Genomic DNA, 20,349 nt, shown 5'->3' on the forward strand with positions numbered 1-20,349 from the left:
TATTTTAGGTTATAAACTCATAAAGACACAGAGAAAACATTCATCATTATCAAAGATAAATATTATCTGGATTTTTTTCTTTTCTTATTCTTAAACTTGACATTTTGACACTGAATTGAAATAGGTAGTAGTAAATTCTGCAGAAACCATACACAAAATTCCTTTTGAGCAACGGCACTCTCCCTGTGATATATGTTTTCTACAGATGATTTACAGGTTACAGACATGCTGTGACCTCTTTCTCCCAATTGCAAACAGATTAAGGAGAGCTGATTAACCGGGACTAAAAACACGAGATTGTTTTCTCTTACGTGGGGTCTTTGACAAAGCCCTCCTTTCTGAGTCCTCCCACTTCATTCGCTTTCAAATCACTGTGCCCAGAGAGGTCTTCACTCCCCCAAGCCCAAACCTGGAGCCCTGCAGCGCCATCAGCGGCAGTATCTTCCTATTTGAGGGACGTCTCTTATTAATCAGAAACGCTGAATGGAAACCAATCAGATAGAGAGTTCCTTTGGCTTCAGCTTCCTGCCTGTCTGAGTTAAAAGTGATGCTCGAAGAGAAAGCCACACTGAGATGCATGAAGATTCAGCTGTGAAGATACTATAAAAAGAGAAGAGAAGGACTGAGACAGAAGCAACAACGGAATTGTCAGTGCTGAGCAGTGCTAAACTCAGTTCCATTGTTAAGCAAGGTAAGTGTTATTTACTTTGCTTGACAATATATGCTCTTCAGTTTTTGCTTTCTTATACTGAAGTAGTACAAATATTGCTTTTCTCCTAGTTGCTATATTTTGCTCTCTCTCTCTCCCTCTCAACATTTGGAAGCATGTAAGAATACATTTTATAGTATTTGAATAAAATGTTTATATGCTCAGTGAGAAAACTTGCAACATTTGCTTCCTATTTCACTTTTACAAAGCTGATACCTACTCAAGCTCTTTATATAGTCCTCAAATTTGCATCTGGAATATGGTTGTAAAATTAAAACTAAACTTAAAATTGTATCAGTTGATTGTGGTGGCTTTCAATTACTCACATATTTGTGTGTTCAGGTATATGAATATTATATTAATTTGAAATGGACGCTGGTCTTCTCATAACTTTAAATTATTTGAGTCAAAACTGTCAAAAATAAGGGCATTTTTATTTATAATTGAATAAGAAATGCTTTCTTTATTTTCAATATTATAAATGAAATAAAATATGAATAGTAAAAATGCCACAGATGCATATTGGATGTCAGGACTAAGGTGGTCACTTTACCTGGTAAGAGAGCTTTCTTCACAGATTCGTGGCTCTCACTCAGGTCGGCACTCTGAATGTATATGTCTGTTAGCTATAATTGCTTTCCATTATTGTAGGCAAATGTGTCTTAATATAATGAAGACTAGATGAAAGCCACAGGAGAGGGACAGTGTTTCTAAGCCAAAATTGGCATTTACAAAATTTTAAGTGATGTGGGAAATGCATTGATTTGGTGGAGCATTGTTTTACTGTGTTTTCCATTGCATGCTCAAGATCACCATTCACATCAAATAAATTTTTGCAAGCATTCTCATATCAAAAAAGCCTTGATTTTAGCTATCAGGTCATCAAAATTTTTTGGTATTGACGGTTAGAAACTGTTACCAGGGTGAAATTCTCATAATCTGGTTTAAATAATAACAGTGTAATAAAAAGAAAGTTATGAACTGTAGTAAATAAGTTTACATTTATTTGTATAATCAACTTTTGATGAGAATGTAATGAACTTCAGATTTGAGGAGAAATTCGTGGTTTATCCAGGAGATATGTTGTCTTTTTATATTTTATGTTATATGTATATGAAATTCCTAATGATTTTTTCACAAGCTTTTAAAAATCTTTGTAGCATGGAGGAAGAATGATTTTGTAAATCAGAAAATGTGGTAACTTTTGCAAACAGTAGGGAATCTTCCTTCGGCTCCCTTTGCTTTATCTGTGAATTTGGAAGAGTTATCCATCTTTAGTCACAGTTGTTTAAGACAAATTTGATTATTCAAGATTCTCAATTTTGTATAAAACCTCCTCCTACATTCCATAGAAGATGTTTCCTATTTTTCAGATTCAGACACTACACCATTGCCTAGGCAATGCTATGTCAATTATGAGATACATTTTTGTAACTATAAAACTGGTTAATCCAGGTTTGAAACAGATCTTTTGAAAGATAAGGAAGATGAAATAACATGCTATTACAGCACATAGCACCCAAGAACTTGAACGTAACGTAAATAGCATGTGTTTGTAGTCTTGTCACCAAACATGTTATGGGTTCAACTAAAGTTTTTTCAAATGAAGAGTACATAAATAATTATATGCACTTAATGAATATATGCTGACATGCTGAAATACCATCATCCCTATATGTGTTTTGAAAAATGAAAAAAAATGTAAAATAGGTTGGATATAAAATAAATTATGAGAAAATTTAATTCTGGAAATAAATAAAAAACATACTTTAGAGAAAGCCTAGAGTAGTATGAATTTAAGAGTAATTCACTAAATTTAAGTCAGATAGATTTGCTAGTACTAATAAAAACAATAGTCTTATGAGATAATTTTCCTAGAATAAAAAAGTTTTCCTTTTATTACAGTATTTGATAGTTTTAAAAACATTTGACATGGTTTACATAATTATGCTACTGTTTTTGCGTTCATTGCATAAGGGAAATAAAAATGTCTTATATCACTGTCTGTCTTTAAAAAGATCACAATATCAAAGTTGATCTTGAAATTGCTCTTTTAAATGTTGTATTGCTCAACTTGATAAATCATGTGTTGAATCAGAAGCTCATCTGAACATCACCTGGCATGGAGGGATTTCTTCTGGTGTCTTCCTCTAACCCCTATACATGCCAAGCTTAGCCAATGCAGTGTCCCTTTCAGGGTACATTCACCATGCAAGATTTTTAAAGTAAAGTTAATTGGATTTTTTAAATTTTATTTTACTGGCTTAGCTATATTTAGGTATCAATAGTGATATCAAGCAGATGCTCCTTTCCCATAATATTTCTACAGTGTATGGGTGTAGTTAATAAGAATGCTTTAGAGAGTGCCTAGTAATTATGTAATATAGGATATGCAATTAATGTGGCAACACATAGTATGCAAGAAAGTATAAATTAAGGTGAAAGTTAATTTAAAAAATATGTGTGAATGTGTCATGAATAAACATTGGCTGTAACTTGTTCTCTATGAAAGTAAACAGCCTAGATAGATAATTATTCAACATTAATGCAGATGCTTCACTGTAACTTTTCATTAATTTGCTACATTCTTTAAGACTGATTTGTTCACTCCAAGGCACATTTAAATATGATGTGCAAATAATCTTGGATTAGAAAAAAAAATGATACCTTAAAAAGTTTTCAATATAACACTTTAGACTTCAAGGACACACACACACGTACACATGCAAGTTAATAGCAATATTAACACAGAGTAATTTTGGTTCATAGTGAGATTTTTGGTAATAAAATGTCTAGTTAGTTTCTTGGGTATTTTACCTTGTAAATGATCTGCTTAAAGTTGAATTTTCTTAAGGAAGAAGAAAGCATGCTAAACAGGATCAAAAGGAAATTGATTTAAAATGAGCCTCGTTTGTTTTTACCTGATGCTAAATTTATAAATATGATCATTTTTATTGTGGAAAATAAAGCATGTTTTCTAAGATAAAGCAATTTCTTTCTCCATATCTTGTATATTTGTTTTCAGAAATAGTTGTCTTTTTAAAGATACTTCAAATAGATGTCAATACCCATGACATTATCTTATTTAGGTGTTTACATAAAATTTTGGAACTTTAGAAAAGTAGTTTTAACTCTCTCCATCACTAATTTTACACATAAAAAAGCAGAGATTTAGAAAGATCAGTTTACATATCCAAGATTGTCAAGTTATATAGTGTGGAAATGTATATTAAGTCATGAACCTCAAATCAGAAATATAGAAAAATACATAAAGATAAATGATAGACAGACATAGATAGATAGATAGATACATAGATAGATACATAGATGATGGATTGATAGAGAAATACATAGAAGATAGATAGATAGATAGATAGATGATAGATATGTACATAGATGATGGATTGATAGAGAAATACATAGAAGATGACAGATAGATAGATAGATAGATAGATAGATAGATAGATAGATATTATTGAAAACAATCCTGGATTGTTATAAATAATCTAAAAAAGGTTTTTTTTTAAGTCTCTTATGAGTCATTTCAATTTTTCTGCCTGGAAGTACTATTATCCTCATTATTAAAATATGGCAAGGAGTGTAAAGTGAGGAAAAGGTCTTTATAGCACTCTTACACATTTCCATAATAGCCCTAACATGTTAATGCACTTATTCCTAAATTTAGCACTCGTAAGGCATGGTCTTCTAGCCGCAGTACAAATGCAAAGTGCCTGAAAAAAAGCAGGATCTCTGGAGCCTGACCAAGAGATTTCATATTAACATTTCCGAGAAACACCTCTCCGAACATAAAAGTCATTATAATGGATCTCATTGGCTATGAAGGGAAAGTGGAAACATCATGGGGTGTTGTGGCCAGATGCTCTGTGTGTGTGTGTGTGTGTGTGTGTGTGTGTGTGTGTTTGTGTGTGTGTGTGTGTGTGTGTGTGTGAGACAGAGAGAAAGAGAGAGAGAGAGAGAGAGAGAGAGAGAGAGGTATTATTTATTTATTTATATTTTAGGAAGAGAAGTTAAAAAAAAAAAGAAAGAAAAGAGCTGAATATTTTCTTGAAGTTACATTCAAGGTTTTTGTGAGTTTTTTTCCCCCATCCTATTAATTTAGCAAATTATAAACCAATTGCAGGAGAAATAAGTGTTCTTATATAGCTTGTATTTCTCTTGATGAACAAAATAATCTTTGGTCTCTCTAATTGATCAATGAAACACCAGAGCATATGATTGTTTCATAAATATGGATTAAAAACCCAGCCTCTCATATCAGATTTTGAAATTGGCTCTACAATTCTGAAGAGCGTGGATGACTTCATTTTAATTTCTACTCCAAATACTAATTCAGTTTACAAGGGAAATAGTAGTAACTAATAGTTATTATTTAAATTTCAATATAAAAGATTGAACGAGTTCATTAATGTGTTGGATATTGGAAGAAACATATGTCTAATAGAATTTGTATTAGAATATACTGCACTTGACATATTTTATGTATTATTAATATGGTTTCCAAAACATAATAGACTCCTCATATTTTGTAAAATAGGCTCTTTGGAAAGTCATACAAAAAATGATATACACAGGAAGCTGTATAACAGGGGAGACAACAAATAATGCATATAACAAAGTGTAATCCAGGCAAATGAGCAACAGTAATTCACTTCCTGGGTCAAAGGACATGATATAAACATACTGCTTTTTTAAAATTGGGCAATCAGCCTTAAAAGTTTTCTAAGGGAATTTTCACCAATCAACCAACTCTAAAATGCATTTTTTTTCTACCAAAGCAGTTTACTGTAGCAATAGTACATAATTTCTAGAAATGTTTTAAAATATTCATGTCTATATGTTATAAATACTCTATAATATAAAGAACACATAAGAAATTTATTTTTAAAAATTTTAAGGATAATTAAGCCCCAGAGGAAATGTAGCCATTTCCCGTTATGGAAAACTTAACAGCTTAAGAAAACTTAACAGAAATTAAGAGAAAACTTAGTTTAAATTCCAGAGTGACAACTATCTATCTATCTACCTATCTATCTATCTCTCCATCTATCTATAACTTTATATTGTTATCAGTATATCTACATATATCTGTGTCTTCATTCATATTACTGTATATCTGTAGCTGTAGCTATGTCTGTGTGTTTGTGTGTGTGTGCATTCAGAATACATATGGAAAACAGAAAGAAAGCACAACCAATTTATTCAAAAATTGTGAACATTCAATATTCACATAAATTAAGTATAATATTTAATTACTATGGGGTGTAATGAGGAATGAAAATAACTTTTATTAGGGAATTTTAATAATATTATGAATAATTTATAAAATACCATTTGAACATTTTTTTATTTTGGGAAAATTTTAAACTCAATTATACTCCATCTACTGTGATTCACTTGGATAATTTTTTAATAGGGAAAATTAAAATTTTATTTTTTCAACTGTATCTAGAAATAATTATTCTTTATTGAATGTTCACAATTCTTGAACACCTCACAAAAAATAGAATCTTTTCACCCACTTTTACAGTAGATAAGAAAATTGTTATATAAAGTAGAAGACAATGCTATTTCAAACTATGCTTATATAAAAAGTAGATAATTATTATCAGGAAATAAAATTCTTATACATTTGTCAAGTATCATACAAAGCAAACACATTTTAAAATAAAATTTTTTAATTATAAATTTGGCTATTTTCCCTAAGAGTCAATAGGCTCTTAAATATGTGTTGTATTTCTAGATAAATTAACAATTTGCTTGATTGTATATTTACTTTATATTAAAAATATAATACAAAGATTAAATGGTATTGCTTTTTCTAATATGCAATATACAGTAATCCATAAAACAGTGAAAAGAAGTATTTTGTTATTACCACTCCTTCTAGCTTAATGTCACAACTTATTTATGTTACAACTTAATAAAGCATTTACATGTGTATTAAGAAGGGATTGGAATAGGTGCAACTGTTGGAAGAGAGAAAATAGTTTTCTGTCTCCCCTAAGTTTTGCCAGTTTATCTAGATGATGTAACATATTAGATATGGTTTGAATTCAACTTTTTTCATACAATAGCATTAAATAAGATTCGGATTTATATTTCAGTCAATACATAATTTTCCAAAAATTAAATAATTAACTTACTATAATAATGATATATATGCTTATTTATACAAATAATAATTATCTGTCTTTTTTATTTAGTTTAGAATCAGATTCCTGATACAATCACTAGGAATGAAGAATATTATTTAACTTAGAATACACAAATAAATTAAACTCTGTCTGTTGAAGTCTTACCTTGAATACCTTTTTAAACACACATTCAGGAAACAACAAAATGTTATTTCAGAGTAAAAATGTCACTTACATCCGTCTTATATTTGTATTTTAATGATCATAAATTACACTCTTTCTAAATTACAAGAAATTGTGAGTAAAAGGCCTATATAGAAAAAGTAGGAGAACATTCTAACCCAGATTGAAAATTCTACTTAGATTGTGGATTTGAAGAAATGTATCCTAACCACTTAAAAAGAATATTTTGCTCTATAAAATATGAATTTGAAAGGATATCTTGAAAGATCAGTAACTATTTTTATAATTATAATTAATTTTAGTTTAAAACATAAAGTTCTATTAAAATACAAATGGTGAATATTAATAGTAAAATACTTTTTAAAAATATTGAGATTATTTCAGTACATCAAAATGGAGAGTTTTTATCAATAGTCTGTTCATATTTATAAATCTCTCTCTATATATAGACAGCTAGATTATATAAATATGTGTGTTATTTATCTACCCTTCACAACTTTGGACCTATGATCTGTGTTAAACTTGATTTCTCAATAGCTAACTATATCAGATTATTTTATTTAAATAGGAAAGTAAGTTTCAACTTTGGAAATCATTTGTTATTTTAGAAACTTAAGAAGAGAACTGTTCCGATAGAATATCTTGAAATAAGTATGTGTCAGCAAGCTACTGGGAATTCATAAGCATTTATACCCGAAGATTAATGTTGAAACCTACAGAGACCAAATGACAGAATGAAGACAAGATGGGGTGGGATTCCATAGCAGATTCAGTAGCACATTCACATAACAGTTTACTTTTAAAAATGTTACCGTCGTAGACCTTTTGCTCTTCCCAGACCCGTTAGGCATGCAAGTTTACTAGTTGACACATAAAGCGTTCCCTTTGGAATCACTGAAACCCTTTATTAAACATTGGCACAAAAATTATTCTATACACCTAAGACTAAATTATGTCTGTTGAAGTCTTACATTGAATAAATTTTTTAAACACACATTCAGGAAATAACAAAATGTCATTTCAGAGTAAAAATGCCACTTAAATATATCTTACATTTATATTTCTTTTTTTTTTTTTTTTTTTTTCGAGACAGAGTTTCACTCTTGTTACCCAGGCTGGAGTGCAATGGCACGATCTCGGCTCACTGCAACCTCCGACTCCTGGGTTCAGGCAATTCTCCTGCCTCAGCCTCCTGAGTAGCTGGGATTACAGGCACGCGCCACCACGCCCAGCTAGTTTTTTGTATTTTTAGTAGAGACGGGGTTTCACCATGTTGACCAGGATGGTCTCGATCTCTCGACCTCGTGATCCACCCGCCTCGGCCTCCCAAAGTGCTGGGATTACAGGCTTGAGCCACCGCGCCCGGCCACATTTATATTTCAATGATCATAAATTGTACTCTTCCTTAATTGCAAAAAAACATGAGTAAAAGGCCTATATAGAAAGAGTGTGAGGACATTCTAACCCAGATTGAAAATTCTATTTAGATTATGGATTTGAAGACATGTATCCTAATCACTTAAAATATATATTGAGTTGAGTATATATATATTTTGCATTTTACTTTAGGTTCTGGGGTACATGTTCAGGTCATGCAGGGTTGTTGCATAGGTGCATACATAACCAGGTGGTTTGCTGCCTCTATTTCCCTTTTGACTATATCCGGCATTTCTCCCCATTTTATCTCTCCCCACCCTCCCCAACTCCTGCTCTCTCTCTCCTAGCCTCCCCAACTGTCCCCAGTGTGTGATGCTCCTCTCCCTGTGTCCATGTGTTCTCATTGTTCAACACCTGCCTATGAGTGAGAACATGCGGTGTTTGGTTTTCTGTTCTTGTGTTAGTTTGCTGAGAATGATGGTTTCCAGATTCAACTAAGTCCCTACAAAGGACATGAACTCATCATTTCTTACGGTTGTGTATTTTGCTCTATAAAATATGAATTAGAAAGAATATCTTGACAAATAAGTAACTATTTTATCATGTTAGAATTCTGTATGTATATATTTACACAGTATAGTGGTTTTCTCTGAGTAAAAGATGTTTTATAAACCTTCAGTGATATAAATTTTTCATTAAAATTACAGTTGTATATCATTTATCCAAATGTAATTCTGTAATGTTTTATTTATATTTCTTTCTCAGTTTTTGGCTTCTGTTAATCAGCCTTGTATGAAAGTGATCTTTAATTACCTTCATTGTGAGAAAAATTTAAAAGTATTAAACAATCCACTTGAGAAAAGTAGATTTGTAACCAATTTTAGCATACGGAAAAGAAAGCATATAAATTAAGTTTACAGAAGATATTTTTAGTAGTTAGCATGTGATTTAAGATGTTCTCCATACATATATTTAAAAAATCAAATAATATACTGTCTACAATTATACATAGATGTGAAGAATTACTAATTTACTATAGTTACTATGCTAGATTCATGTGCTGTTACCTGTTTTGTTCCTTTAATTATAATTATAATCTATGAGGAAAGATATCCACACTTGAATCCTTCTATTTGTTATGCTGTAATTCTAAATCATTTGATGGCTAAAATAAAGTTAATTTAGGTTGTGTGTTATCTACTGCTTTCTAGCAAATTGAGCATAAATCTACAGCAATACCTAGAAAGCAGATGGGTCTTGCTATGAACTGCGATGACTTACTTGCTTTTGACCACCTGTGCTTCCTGACTTCAGTATAGCTTTTTTTTTTTTTTTTTTTTTTTTTTTTTTTTTTTTTTAATCCCTTCTTCTCTGCTACTTCTGTTGCCATCCCTGCTGCTTTTCCACTTTTCCTGGTTCATTATTCCCTATTCCCACTTCAAAGACAGAATAAATTTAACTAAAAGTGTTTCTCTTTTTAACTTAGCATTCATTTTGGGAGATTACTCAGTTAATTGTTACAAAAAGTGGCTTTTCCAACTTGAGAAACTCCTTGGATATGAAAACTAATAAAAATGGGTCAATGTATTTTATAATCAGCTTTAGAAGCTCCTCTCCTCTCCTCTACCACTCCCTACTACGGCAAATGAAGTTTACAGGGAGTTGAGTATTGCCAAGGTCACAATTCACAAAGAAGGGATATGTAGAACAAGGTGAAGTATTTTTTACTAATAAGACGGCCTGCCTACAAGTCCAGCAATATAGCCCTGCATGTATACAGCTTCATGAGGATTTTGGAGAACTGTTAAGAAAAACTGAGCCTTGAAAAGCAAAGGATATCCTTGTATATTTATTACTACCTTTAAAGGAGGCGGAGGGGGTGAAGAAACAAATTGGCAAAATGTTTTTATACTGCCTGCTGGCCTCGGGAGCCCCAAAATTGATGTATCTAACTTGAATCTGATCTTGTGTCTCATTTCTGTGTTGTAGAAATGTCAGCCCATCTTTGAATTTGCAGGTGTAGGAAGCAATGCTTCTCATAACACCACCACTGAAGTGTGATATCCCAAATGTGTGTAGGTTTGTTGAGAAGTCTATTTGGAATCCTGTATGAGCTATTCATTTTCCTATCTTTCAGACTGGCAATGAGGAAAAAGAGCTTTAGATTTTTTTGTGATAATGTATTCATCCACCCATTAGCTGATTATTTAATCTTCATATATTTGAACTTTCTCATTATTGAACACTTACTGCATCTTAGGCACTGTGCTGTGGCGAGGCTGCACCTGCTGCACTGGGAAGACCACCTTCACTTGGAGACCACTGTTTCAAACAACTTCAGATAGAGATTTCAGACAGAGATTTCCTTCCTTCCTTCCTTCCTTCCTTCCTTCCTTCCTTTCTTTCTTTCTTTCTTTCTTTCTTTCTTTCTTTCTTTCTTTCTTTCTTTCTTTCTTTCTTTCTTTCTTTTTCTTTCTTTCTTTCCTCCTTCCTTCCTTCCTTCTTTCTTGCTTTCTTTTCCTTTCTTTCTTTCTTTCTTTCTTTCTTTCTTTCTTTCTTTCTTTCTTTCTTTCTTTCTTTCTTTCTTTCTTTCTTTCTTTTCTTTTCTTTTCTTTCTTTTTTTTAACGGGCTGTTGCCAGGCTGGAGTGCAATGGCTCGACCTCAGCTCACTGCAACCTCTGCTTCCCCCATTCAAGAGAGTCTTTTGCCTCAGACTCTTGAGTAGCTGGGACTGCAGGTACACATCACCATGCCTGGCTAATTTTTGTATATTTAGTAGAGACAGGGTATCACCATTTTAGCCAGGTTGATCTCGAACTCCTGACCTCATGATCTGCCTGCCTAGGCCTTCCAAAGTACTGGGATGGCAGATGTGAGCCACCATGCCAGCCCCTTTCTTTTCATTGTGACGAAATATCTGCTTGTAACTTTCTCTCTCTCTTCCCCTCTCTTTGTTTTGCCTAGATAGCTTGGAATTGATCTTTATTCCACCTCTATTTAATAGCATTAAATACACTCAAAGAAAATTCTGTTTAGCCTACTGTATGTTGTCTGCAGTATAAAGATCCCATATTGCTCCAATTCTATGAGAAATATTTTATAGATCGCACCCTATCACTAACTAACCCTGTGTGAAGTGAATTCTCTTTGATATTGCTTCTAAAGTGGAAACAACCCAATAATTACACTGTGATGTTTCAAATTACTTCAAGGTCATGTTTTCATCACTCCTCAATGCTTCTAAAACCTTCATATATATAAAAAAAAGTTTCCATGATTTGTAATTAACTCTTTTAAAATAAGATATTGTCAAATTGAGAGAGCTATAACCTTTACTGTATCTTACATGGGTCTTTGCTGTTTAGTCTTTGGACCATTCTTCTTGAGAAAATTAATACCTCTTTGGCCATATTATCTTAATAATCTTTTAGTTGTTCACCTGGCCGACAATTTTTTCAACTACTGATATATTCTACAAAATGCAATTTTGTAAAATAAGGATTTGTTCAAGTAATCCTTTCTCTCCTTATCCCTACCAACACGCCATCACATCCAGAAATGTAAGTCAGTAGTCTTCAGATTTGAATCTAAGTTTTTGGCAATTGGTTCTTTTCCTGTATTTTATTTTATTTTTTCTGCTATATTCTGAGTCTTAAAAATATGGTTTTTCATTTATATCTATAAACCAGTACCTAAAAATGTACTTGAAGCAGAATTTTGTCAGGAAATACTTGAGGAATTGAATTATCTCCAAGTGCACTTTCAAAAATCACTCTAGTCAAAATCTCTCTCGTCAAAACAGACACTACACTTTATGGAAAAGAGTTGTCCTTGACTGACTCTGTGCTCTTTTTCATATGATTCCCTGTTATTCAAATGTCATTCCCAAATACAGCCCATTACAACAGTACCTATCAATTATTAAAGACTATATTGGGCTGGGCACGGGGTTCATGTCTGTAATTCCAGCACTTTGGGAGGCCAAGGTTGGCAGATCAGGAGGTCAGGAGTTCAAGACCAGCCTGACCAACATGGTGAAATCTCATCTCCATTAAAAATACAAAAATTAGCTGGGTGTGGTGGTGTGTGACTGTAATCCCAGCTACTCAGGAGCCTGAGGCAGAAGGCAGAAGAATCGTTTGAACCGAGGAGGCAGAGATTGCAGTGAACCGAGATTGTGTCACTGCATTCCAGCCTCGGCAACAGAGCCAGACTCCATCTAAGAAAGAAAAAAAAATAAAAAAAAATAAAATAAAATAAAAAACAGACTATATCAGGCCCTATGAAGTGATTTTTTTTTTTTTTTTTAGTTTTACCAATGATTTTCTTTTTTCTTTTTTTTTTTTTCCTTTGAGACAAGATCTCATTCTATTGCCCAGGTTGGAGTACAGTGGCGGGATCTTGGCTCACTGCAACCTCTGTCTCCCAGGTTCAAGCAATTATTGTGCCTCAGCCTCCCACGTGCCTGGGACTACAGGTGCGTGCCACCATGCCTAGCTAATAAACAGTTGATAAATTAAAGCATTTGTAATCTAAAACACAATTTTATCAGAATGAAAACAAAACTGCATGAGGTTGATAATGTCAGCCCCTTGCACATGGAGACCCATGATCTCTTCAAACTCCCACATTTACTTACTGTGTTTTGCTAGTAGGTTATCTTTATTTCTGGGTGCAAATTGTCTTATGTAGAAAATGTAGTAAACAAGAAGTTTAGTAAGCATTATTTTATGATAGTCAGGGTAAGGGCAGGTGGAGTCCTGAAGCCAGACATCCTACCTGCAAAACTAGTTTTACTCTGTACCTCATGTGTGAGTTTGAGAAAGTCTTTTAAAGCCTTGGAGCTCCAGGAGCTTCCTGTGTAAAAGTAGGATAGTAACAGTAACTTCATTATAGGATATTAAAAGGAGGCACAAGTGATGGCTCTTTTAATGACTACCATTATTCTTAAGAATGTTATGGGTCAGGTTCTTTATATCTGGATAAAGGTAGGAGAGAGGCCTAGATTAATTTAATGTATAAAAGCAGGAGAGAGGCCTAGATTAATCATTAATTTTATTGTTCTTGAAATTATATAAGCTAAGTCTGAATGTAAATATTCATATCATATTGTTCCTCAAGCTGACACAACACATAATGGAAATATTTCATATTTTGAACAATTTTGTGTTGCAGGTTTGGATTATCTTGAAGTTAATACAGAATACTTAATATCATAGATAGAAAACTCTACATTTATCTCTTGAAGTTAAAATGAGCATATTACTCATGAATCTTGGAGATGTGAGTGAATGGTGAAAGTCTTTCAAATCAATAATAATAAAATTCCATAGGTTCTCATATCACAAAATAACTTAATGCCAAGTATTTAAATTTGCTTTTTAAAATCATTTTTATGACAGCCTGCTTTTAGTTTTTGAATTACATTAACAACTATAAAGTTAGTGCCACTGTTGACCTTAAAATGAATACAACTGATAAAAGATGGTTCATTTATATAAGGATTTGACTGTGGTTTGAAAAACGTGATTCTAACAAAAATGATAATGATTGCATACTTGCAAGTAACATTCACTAAAATTAACTTGAACAGTATATTTGTGGTGAATGTAAATGATTTGTTAGTTTCCCAATGCATTGTCAACTGTAGTTAATGTTTATAAAATATACAAAATATTTAAATTTATATTATTTACTAAGTTCTTTCAAACTTTGCTATGCATGAAACATTTTTCTGGATACCAATATTATAGCAGTGAGCATGATACAACGTTTCTAATCACAAAAAAGGTATTTTCTAGATATAAATAATAAAAAGGATAATTAAAGATATTTTTAAATGCTGTGGAAACAGGTGGTATTATGGAGAGTGACTGGAGAGGTAAGTAGAGCTTCATGAAGATGGTGAGGGAGTTTTCTTGGAGAAGGTGACATTTGAATTGAATAAAAATGCAGAGAAGAAAATATTACGACATACACCATTTGGGGTAGTAAAAATGACAGGTGCAACAGCCCTGATATGTTAACAAACTTTACTCATATTAGCATACAGGTCTAACTCTAGTTAATTTAATTCATAAACCTCACATTGTTGTATTACGCTTATCTCAGTAATTATAAACTTATAATAAGAATGTGCACTGGACACTTTCCATTTCTTATTTCAGTGTTTTATTTACTAAAACCTACGTTCTTCTATTTTTTGTTCTTGCTTCATTAAATAAGATATTCCAATATGATATAATGTTCATCTTTTATGTATACAAAGTTAGAGTTTCATTAAATATTGCTAATTAATAAATTTCAAACAGAAAATTCAAGCAGCTACTATAGAACATTAAAATTTTAACTTTGAGTGTCCAAAAACTTTGTTCTCCAGTGCCTCCTGGTTATAAGTTAAAGACTCACTGAAGCTAAGGCAGGAAGTGGGATTTTTTTTTCCCAAGCCAAACTTTATCCAGCTTTATTAAAGATACTTTCCATAAACAATCATGGTATTTCAGGCAGGACATAGATAGACAATCATTAATAGTACACAACTTTCAAACTCCCTTCCTCAATGGACTACCAAAAATCAGAAAGCCATTATAAAACCCAATGAAGGCTTCATCTGATGCTCTGTATAGGGAAAGTTTAGAGTGAGGGTTGACAGTTCACATTTAGCAGTTCACATTTAGCATGTTGTTTAACAACTTTTCACAAGCCAAACCTGACTTCCAGGAAGTGAAATGAAAATGGCAGAATTTATCTGAAGATCCACGATTTAGAAATGGAACCATTGCTCTTTTGACAGGTGCCATCTCAGTGGCATTGCTGGAAAGTCCAGATTTGCTGACACTCTGGTAACCAATGACCAGGTATCAGGTCCCAACAGATGTCTGGGCTTAAGGGAGTTAAGCCTATCTTAGTGTAGGGACATATATCTTAGTATATGTCTCTGTCAATTTCTGTATCTTTATTTACAATAATACAAGACACAATCTTAACAACTCTCCAAAAAATACAATTCTGTAACAGGATTGATGCTTCTTTGGTCTGAATGTTGAGGAAGATTCTATTCTTCATGGAGGCACTAGGGAATAAAGATCTGTTGTTATGGAATTCTCTTAAACATGACCAAAGGTCAAGTCCTTCTCTGTCTGTGTAATTTTTATCTTGAACGTTTTCCATCCTTCTAGTACAGCTTCCAAAAAAAAGGAACCTAATTACATGATGGCAGCTCTTCTCTACTTCCCAGAAACTGTTGTCTTGAAGGTTCCACTGTTAGCACTTTGTCTATTGTGTCATGGTCACCTTTATTTCTTTATTTACTTCATTTTGATGGCTTCTCTTTCCCCGTTACTGACTTATTCTTTTGATGATCTCCAGTTAAACTTCCTGAGTTGATTTTACTAATGTAACCTGTATTTCTTTGTATCAGGACTCTGGTCAGGCCTCTGTTTGGTCTCCAGTTATTTTCCCTACCTTATCTGTATTAAGTCATGATCCCAGTCATCCTCTCCTAAATCCTCTGATATGCCATGTATTTACTAAACCTTGAAATTCAAGCTCTTAACAGAGAATGCTTGGCTACTTTTCTTTAAAAATACTTGTTGGTGTGTTACTCACAATATTTTGATAGGTCTATACCACTTGTGCCAATTAAACATTTATAATGAGAATCTTCTTCTCCAAAATAACACTTAATATGCTTCTCTCATTCTACACAATAGATTAGACATTTTGGCTGAAATGTTATAAGGTATAAATAATGCCCAATTTTTATTTTTAAGATAATGTCACAGAACAATTTAATAGTATTTTTCTACAAGGAAATGCAACACTGTATTTTGGGTGAATCATGTTTTGCTAAACTATTATTTTTTCTACATTGCTTAATTATCACACTAATTCATATGCTTCGTTGTAAATGGTACGGTATTCACGACTTTTAATTCGATGCTAACTCCGTGTCTCCTACTTTCCTGCATCTTCCCAGCTCAAAATACTCACCCTATGTTTTCAGCTACAGAGTAGGAATCAACTCGAAAATACCTAAATATTAAATGTAATGGATAAGAATTCAGGTTCTTAGTCAGAAACATCAGTTCCATCTCTTACTTCCAATGTGGTATCAATTAATTTATTTTGTTTCTACAAATATCAGTTTCCTCATGCAAAAATGTAGATGATTAGAATTCTTGCAATTGTCGTTAATGATTGTGGTAATGCAAGCATCAAAGAGTTTATTACTTGTGTTTATTATTATTATATTCACTCATTTATTTACTCAAGCTGACAGTTTGTGTCTTAAAATAATTTTCCTACTGTATTTGGGAAAAGTAGAAACATTTTTTCTTACACATTTTAGTTTTTCTTGCCTAGACTCTTAAGAAGGTGGAAAACAAAACATAATTATACCACCAAATAAATGATTGAAGTTTTGTCCTGACTAGGGACTTACTTGATGGGATACTATATTTTTTCAAAAGAAATTTACACTGGCTTTAAAAAATGCCATATGATTAATCACGAATGCAGAGTGGGAGTAACAATATGAACATATTGAAAAACTTGGAAAATTCTTAAAAATTATGCAAGCACTCATACTTTCCAAGGGCACAGAAAATAAAAAATACTCCTATTTATGAAAGTATGAAAAATATATTTGAATATATATGAAAAATATGGTTCTGTGAAAATATTTGTCCAGTTTCCATCATTAATAAAAATAGGGTCATGTTAAAATGATTTCTAATGATATTAAATGCTATATTTTCTTTCTTTCTTCCTTCCTTCCTTCCTCCCTTTTTGAGAGAGTCTTGCTTTATCACCCAGGTTGGAGTGTAGTGGCATGATCTCGGCTTACTGCAACTTCTGCCTCCCAGTGGAAGTAATTCTCCTCCCTCAGTCTCCTGAGTAGATGGGATTGCAGGTGCCCACCACCATGACCAACTAAGTTTTGTATTTTTAATAGCAATGGAGTTTCACCATGTTGACCAGGCTGATCTCGAACTCCTTGCCTCAGGTGATCCCCTGGCTTCGGCCTCCCAAAGTGCTGGGATTACAGCTGTGAGCCACCATGACTGGCCCTTACACACTATTTTTAAATAAAAATGTTAATCTTACAAGATGTCACCTCTGTTGGATAAAAGATCGTTAAGTTAAGAAAATAATAATTCAATATGGTCAGGGATTATTACAGCAAGAAGAAAGCAAATTTTCTTTTGAACTAATTAACTGATTTTACAGGTAAGAATACCAAGACACTGAGAAGTTGCTTAAAAAATGACCCTGCAGAAAGAAAGAAAGAAAGAAACAAACAAACAAACAAAAAGACTAGAATCCAAGCTTAATGGAGTAATTATATAAATACGAATGCATTATCAATGAGAATCTATATACTTTTACAAAATTACTTTTGATTTATAATCCTTTACATGTAAAGTATGATATTGTATTAAGCATGAGTAACAAACAGAAAAATGACTACCATTGAATTTGCTACTGTGATTGGGCCTGGTTTTCTATGAAAATCTTTCTTAAAGAAAAATATGACGAGTCAACTAAGTCTCTCATTTAGAAAAGAAAGAATTTATTTATGCAAAGTGTCTATTCTGTCTTCAAGTATTAAAGTAGAATTAACTAATCCTTTCCCAAATTGTAGATGGTGGAATTATACTGTATCATGTATATTACACCATTAATATAGTAAAGAGAGCAATGGATGGGAGTAAAAAGATCAGAGAGAGGGATTTTGCATTCATTTACCACACTGGAACTTAACATCTTCAATTTAAAATGATGGAAGGAGGCTAGAAGACATCTAAGGACTCTTTCAGTTTCAAAGTCATTTAAAACTATACTTGAAAACAGCATTATTAAATTTTCAACCGTTTTGGTAATAAGCTTCTGTCTTATAAGGAAATAAAAAAGAACAATGGAAATAACGGAACTTCTTGTAAGTATCAAAAGCCTAAATATCATGGCCTCACACCTGGCCTCTTTGAAAGCCTTTTCTGAGATGTGGAGTCCTCTGTGTTAGTGACCTGTTTGGCATCAGAACTACTGAGTCTGTGTTGTTGACTTACATATTACCTAAATTTCCCCACATTGATATCAGTATTTTTGTCCCACAAATTTAGAAATGTATTTGTTTACCCTGTCTTAAAAAGTTTGCTTCAAGTGTGTAATCAAGACAGTCACATATATCATTACCTGGAAACAAATTCAGTTATCAACCACCTAAAAGAAACATGTATTTCAGTCATCAGTTATCTACTTTAAACTATTTGTGTGGTACAACTAATTCAATTAGTAATCAACTCATTTGATTGAACTCATTATATATGCTTCTGCAACTATGAAATTGTACTGTATTTGATACTATTCTCATATACAAATCATTTTTATATCAACGAATTGTATGGTATGGAGAAATTTGTCACTATAACTGTTCAATTCCTTGAAGAGACAAGGTGTATATGTCAGCCTGACAATTTTAAAGATAAATGTTGAAATCAAAGAAAAAATTATTCTAATGTCCAATGAATCCATTAACAAACTCGATTTGTGAAAAACCAGATTTAAAAAAAGTACAATCAGTTATTTCTTTGAGAGATTATATATTGGCATGTTTCCAAAATTCTGTGCTTGTTTGTTATTTCATTGGCTTGTATCTTTAAAAAATTCTCTGAAAGGCACTTCAGATACTAGACACATAAGAAATTACTATTATTAACCATGTTATCTATAGTCTTATGGGAGTAATACGAAAAGCATGAATATGTTAAGATAAGCACTCCCAATTCACGAAAGAGCAACACCCTCTGTTTCAATGTAATGTCTTGAGGAACCGTAACAATAGCAGAATATCCAATAGTGAATTAAACATTTTGTTTTCACAGTCTATTTACATGAAAATTAATTATTTATAGGTAAATTATTTCCTCTCCCTGTGATTTCCTTCTGGAGTTAAAAGATTTCTTTCTGATGTTGTAAAGAAGGAAATTAATCTATTCACTAATTAAATTAATCCTGTTGTAAAATACCGTTTTAGAATAAAGTTCTACAGATTCTCTTTTACTCCGGCAATGAACCTTTATTTACCATGGTATCTTGTTTGAGTGTATGGGGAACATGAAGGGCAGCTGTGCTATATAAACCACATGAAATTAGCACACAGGATCTCTTTGCCAATGATATTCTGGGTGTTATATAAAATCTTATATATTCCTGTTTTGTACTTTCGAACTGCATTGTGTTTTATACTACCTTAAAAAGATATTCAGGCATATGAAAATAACTTCAGTGTTATTAGTCTTATTCGTATAAGTGTAGGGAAATAAATCATGTGATGGAAGTTATAAAAAGCTTATATGGTTTATCTCCTTCCTTTATAAGACTCAATAGTTAAGAGGAATTTTAGTTAATACTTCTTTCAACTTTTGTAATTTACTTTTATAATTTTCTGATTGTTGAAAATGATTTTCTTCTGGGGGAATATACAATTTTAGATCATAAGTTAAGTACTGACTATTATATGTCAACATTAATAAGTCAGCATCAAACTCATTTAAGGGTACATATAGACACAGTGTGTAATTCATGTGTAAAACTGCTCCAAACCTCACATTCATAAAACCAAAATGCTTAATGCAATGCTTTAGCTCCCTCTTTTGGATAGCCCAGATTATAATATGAAAATAGGAGAGGCTGCCCTAACATGCCCTCATTTCTACTGGCATTTTATAATATTTGAGTCAATATTTATTCCACGATTAAACTCATAAAATAAGCACTTTAATCAGTTTTCAAAAGAAAATAAGCTAAATCTACACTTAGAAATAGTTTTACTAATTGATTTCTCAGTCATTGAACACTTCAAGAAGTTAAAGATATATTTTGATACAAGTTTTTTAATACACATTATCTAAATGAATTAG

The 20,349-nt window shown here is 32.4% G+C and overlaps 1 protein-coding gene across 1 annotated transcript in view; it reads left to right on the forward strand.

Annotated features, from left to right (window-relative positions):
• The first annotated feature begins 395 nt into the window (after window positions 1-395).
• Window positions 396-20,349, forward strand: part of CDH9 (cadherin 9) — a 167,985-nt gene continuing 148,031 nt past the window's right edge. Inside the window, exon 1 of the mRNA XM_010331608.3 lies at window positions 396-691. The gene's annotated coding sequence lies outside the window, so the exon portion shown is untranslated. The remainder of the gene's footprint in view (window positions 692-20,349) is intronic.

The sequence above is a fragment of the Saimiri boliviensis genome, chromosome 1 (assembly GCF_048565385.1).
Source record: "Saimiri boliviensis isolate mSaiBol1 chromosome 1, mSaiBol1.pri, whole genome shotgun sequence".
NCBI lineage: Eukaryota > Metazoa > Chordata > Mammalia > Primates > Cebidae > Saimiri > Saimiri boliviensis.